Here is a 6,000-nt window from a genome sequence, read left to right as displayed (position 1 = left end):
TAAACTTTTTAAATAAAAAACGAACAAGCAAAAGATGAACAGATTGTTTACAAGAGCGTCATTGTTAACATTTCTATTAGCACTTCTAGGTGATACTTAATTATTGTAATCTAATTAACTTAACAGAGACATAAAACTTGGGAAGAAAATAATGATTTATTTGCATATTCCATTCTCTAATGGATTTTATATTTATGGAACTTCGCATTGGACTCGGGTTGACTCGACCACCAATTCAAGACTCGAAATAGACACAGTTGGCTAATAAATTTGATACAATATAATATTATATATCCTATATTCATTTATGATTCTAAAGTTTTTCATAAATTTTGTCTGGATCACCGGGCACCAACTGACAATAGTAGCCCACCATATTAACCTACAATTAAATAATCATCACATTAATTGGATTCTATGAATCTAGTGACATAGAGTTTTTTTAAAAAAAGAAAAATTATTTATTTATAATTTAATTAAAATTATAGTATAATTTAATCTCCTATTCTCACCCATACCCATGTGCAACTTCTAATACAGACAAGTCAAACGAATACTTGCCCCACACAATAGACAGATGGTCATTGTCAATTTGTTGCCCTCCATTCATATAATAGTCATTGTTTAATGATAAATTTATTCCTGATTTATGTCTCTATAAATAAAAATCGATCACGTGAGACGTCCGAATTCAACATATATATTACCTTTTGCCTCCAAGTAGACTCGACCCCGGGTCGAGTTTGGCCCAGACTCGATTCGGACCCATAACTAGATTAACAGGCTGATTACCTATTGACTCGGTTAGCCGGGTCACACCGAAACCGGCCCGGCAAGTTACCGGGCCGGTTCTAGTTCTTTTGGTGCAAAATCGGTGAGTCATCGGTTAATCGTCGGTTCAACCATTTTATTTTTTTTTTAACGGCTTGAACCGTCGATTAACCGACGGTTCCTAGTCGTTGGGGGAGGGTGAGAGGGTTTTTAGGTATTTTTTCAACGGTTATGATCATTTGACCATTTTTTTATCAATGATTATAATTTAGTGTTTGTTACTATCAAAACTCTATAAATAGAAAGCTCATTTCATCATTTTCACACACATCTTCTCTACTCTTAATCTCAATTTCGTATTCTCTACACGCTTTTGTTTCCAATTTTCAATTACAATGGAAGAAGGTCACGGATGTGCATCATCTCGAGCTCGAAAGGGAAAGGAAATAATGAATTCGCGGGAGGAGGACCTCAGCATTCAATCCACCGATGATGAGATCGAGCATATTCCGAATCCGACACCCGAAACACAAGGAAGTACCAATGCAATTACTTCTAAGGTTCGGGAACTTCCTCCTCTAATGTCTTCTATTTTCACTAAATATTTTAAGAAGGTTACTCTTCCGTCGGGAGAAATGCGTGCAAAATGTAAGCACTGCAATGCTTCCTACAAATTCTAAGCTGACGGTGGCTATGGGTCGTTGAAATGACATATAGAAACAAAGCACCCAACGGAATATGGACTCGACTGTTCGCAAACACAATTATCAAGATTTTCTTCAACTAGCGGTAGTGCCGATTCTGATTTTTTTTATATTCAGATAATAAATTAAGATAATCATTAGCTAAATTTGTTTCCGTAGAACATCTTTCTTTTAGTTTTAGATCTAAATGCATATTTGAAGATTTTTGTAAAGAATCTCTTAATCCATGTGCTAAATGTGTTCCTAGAATTACACTTACTCATACAATTAAAATATTAGTAAAACAAGAAAAAAAATAATTTAATTGATGAATTTAGTAAATTAGATAATAAAGTTTCTTTATGTTCCGATATTTGGAGTGATCATTGGCAAACACATTCGTATATGGGTATGACTTGCCATTGAATCGATAACTCTTGTAACCTCCAAAAAAGATTGTTAGCTTATAGAGTTTTTGATGAATCACATAATGCTCATAACATCGCACAATTATTATATTTAATTTTATAAAAATATGACTTAACTCATAAAATATTTTCAATATCATTAGATAATGCTAGTTCTAATACCGCTTGTATAGATGATCTAAAATTTGTTTGCCAACCTATTATTGACGGGTTTTTTTTTCATATTCGTTGTGTATGACATGTTTTAAATTTATGAAGTCAAGATGGATAAAAATTTTAAAAAGTTGTATTAAACCAATTAGAATTACAATTTCTTATTTATAGTCTCATCCATCTAAAATGAAATAATGAGGTAGGTTTTGTAAAACTAATAGAATGAAGCATAAAAAATTTTCACGTGATGTACCAACACGTTGGAATTCAACATACCAATTATTACAAGATTCATTTGAATATAAAGAATTATTATGTTCATTTTTTGCTCAAAATACTAATACTAATATACATTTATTTTCACAATAATGGAATATTTGTAGTAGTATTTGTGAAATTTTAAAAGTATTTAATGATGCAACCGAACAACTTTCCGGTGTTTATTATCCCACTACTCAATTAGTTTTAGAAAATTTCACTAGTATAGTATTAGTTTTAAATGAACATATTAATAATGAATCTATATCTCCTTGCATCTTAGTTGTGAAAACTAAATGGTAAAAATATTTTTATTTTATTCCTAAAATTTATTTAATTGAGTTTGCTTTAGATCCTAGATTTAAATTAGAAGTTTTATAAGAAATGTTAACTTTATATTATGACGCTTTAATTCAATTAAAGATTCTTCTTCTTCTGATCCAGTTAATATTATATATAATGTTAGAATTTATTTATATGATATTTATAATCGATATTATGTAAAATATGGAACAAAAATTAATATTTCTGAAATACAATAAACTACTAATAGTAATTTAAAACTTACAAAGCACAATTTTTATTAAAAGAACGGACAAAACGTCCACGAGAATCCTCAAGTTCCACACGGGAACTTGAGAATTATTTTACGACTTCTTTTAATTTTAATGAAGCAGATAGCAAAAATGTTGATATCTTAAAGTGGTGGTCACAGAAGGCTCAAAGCTTTCCCGTCCTCTCCGTGATCGCCAAAAAAATTTTAGCTTGTCCAATGTCAACTGTTGCTGTAGAGCAGACGTTCGGTGTCGGTGGCAACATATTAGATGAACGATGATCAACTTTGTCTCCCGACTCATTGGAAGCCCATGTTAGGGTTGAAATGTGCTAGAGGGGGGTGAATAGCTCGTCGCGCTTGTTGATGTGCTTCTTCGATGATGCGCAGCGGAAAAAACAACAAGAAACACACTCACAACGCTAACACTAAGGATTTACTTGATATTCACCTCAAGAAGAGGTGACTAATCCAAGGATCCACACACGAAATGCTCTCCACTAATAAAAACACTCCTTCTCGATCACAGTTAGAGGTGGAGAAGCCTCATACAAACTCACACAACAAAATACAACACACGCAAGAAGAAAAATATAAGAATACAAATGAAAACCCTTTCTTCTTGCTTGCTTATTGCCTGTTGCTTGTTGTTGCCTCTTGAACCTTGGAAGTGCACCAGCACTTGTCCCCAAGAGCCTTCAAGAACCGACAGTGAAAGTGTGGAGAAGCTCGCTGAGATCTCACACAAGTCGCTGTGCTCATCGGAGAGGAAGACCTGTGGAGGAAAACGCTTGCCGACGGCTATAACCTGCGCAACGGTCGGATCCCAATCAATTAAATGACTCTCAATTGATTGGGGAGGCTTTGAATCGATTGGCTAATCGATTCAGAGTGCCTCTATGCTCTCTGGAAATAACCTGAATCGATCGCTCGATCGATTCAGCTTATGTGCGTGATTTCCAATTCCCCAATCGATCGGCCGATCGATTGGAGGTGCCCAATCGATCGGCTAATTGATTGGGAACGCTTCTGTGCTCGCGATATAAGCTCTCAATCAATCGACCGATCGATTAGACCACTGCTTGTCGTAGCACAACCCCAATCGATCAGTTGATCGATTGGTCTCCCTTTAACTTGCTTAAACCAAGTTTAGGGTCCCCAATTTTAATATCTAGTCAATCGTGACCTGTTGGAACATCATACCTAGCATCCGATCAACCTTGACCTGCTAGGACTCCTTCACCAAGTGTCCGGTCAATCCCTTTGACCCACTTGGAATTTTCTCCTTGTGTCAAGTGTCTAGTCAATCCCTTGACCTACTTGGACTTACCGTCTCGTGTCAAGTGTCCGATCATCCATGACCCACTTAGACTTCAACCAGATGTCCGGTCATCCTTGACCCATCTGGATTTCCTAGTGTCAAGTATCTGGTCAACCCTTTGACCTACTTGGACTTTCCAACACCAGGTGTCCGGTCAACCTTGACCCACCTGGATTTCCACATGCCTGGCTTCACTCACCAGGTCTTTCCATCTGCCTAGCTTCACTCACTAAGACTTCTCATCTGCCTGACTTCACTCACGAGGACTTTCACCTGGCTTCACTCACCAGGATTTTCCCATTGCCCGGCTTCACTCACCGATACTTTCCATCTGCCTGGCTTCACTCACCAGGACTTTCACCTAGCTTCACTCACTAGGATTTTCCAACTGCCTAGCTTCACTCACTAGGTCTTTCACCTGGCTTCACTCACCAGGATTTCCAACTGCCTAACCTCCAATTAGGATTTTCTCAGTCAAGTATTCAGTCAACCCTTTGACCTACTTGACTCTTCTTCACATCAATCTGGCCAAACCCTGACCAGAGGGGAATTGCACCAGTAATCTTCCCAATCAGATGATTGAACATGTAATCACCACATATTGTCAAACATCGAAATTCAAACATCTAGACTCAGGCATGAGCCAACTCAAGCCTAGTCAATCTTGACCCAGGGGATATTGCACCAACAGCCCAAGCATTACTGGACGATTGGACCAGAGCGAAGAAAAGAATCCAAGGAATGCAACTTTAATTTCAGATGACGAAGTCGAAGATTTTGATACTGAAGGAACAAATCGATATGAACGGGAAATGGAAGTGAGTGTGACAATGTAAAATAATAAAAATGTAAAAGAACTACGTGGGCTTTGATTCCCTAAGGGGATATGTAGGCAATTTAAATAAGTGCAAGCTCTTTCTTCCAATAAATTTTATTTTTTATTTTTTATTTTTTAGTTTTTTTAACATAATAATCTTGAACCGTGGCGAACCGTAGCGAACTGTGAACCGAACCATGAACCGGCAGTTCCGAACCGTGAACCGACGGTTCCGAACCGTGAACCATAATCATCTTGGGTGGTTAAGATTAAGGGTCGACCTGCTTGGAACCGTCGAACCGTTAATTCCGAATCGTAGTCAGGTCTACCCCAAGTCTAAGAAATACTTAATGTTCACCTCGCTTTCAATATGAATCTATCTACTTGAATCATTTGACCATTTTCTATCATTCTATAAAAGCAATGCTATATTCTTAACTATAATGGTTTGTGTGGACGATAAATGGAGAGATGAAAGATGTTTTGCACAATATTTTCTTTAAACTCCTTTCAACTATACGGAAATAATGGCGTCTATATATATATAAAAGGAGAACATAATTTTCCTCTTCTATTGATCATTTCTATCCATAGTAATTAACTTATCCATCATCATGGATAACACCTCAAGAACTTCTTCACGATATCATTCTTTTTTAAACGTTCTCCTTAGGATTAATGAAGGTAGAGTTCATCTTATGGCAAGAGAATCAAACTAACTCATTTATCGTCTAAATATAATTAAGGATGAAGGGTTGGTTTAGAGTAAAAAAAATGAAAGCTCTATAGCCACAATCCAAAACAATTTAAAAATGATTTGGATCTAAAATTAATACAATTTTCTCTTTAGATCTAGAAGCAAGGAATCCTTCTTGATACCTTACCGGTATGACGTGGCCATCATACCTCCTCTATTCTTTAGTTGTTTTTTCAAAAAAAAAATAATAAATCATTTAGTATAGGAATTGATAGTCTTCTTCTAGATATATAATTGCAAGCAAGGTGTATGGCCATTA

Source organism: Zingiber officinale, chromosome 7A (assembly GCF_018446385.1).
Source record: "Zingiber officinale cultivar Zhangliang chromosome 7A, Zo_v1.1, whole genome shotgun sequence".
Lineage (NCBI taxonomy): Eukaryota > Viridiplantae > Streptophyta > Magnoliopsida > Zingiberales > Zingiberaceae > Zingiber > Zingiber officinale.
Note: the sequence above shows the minus strand (reverse complement) of the source record.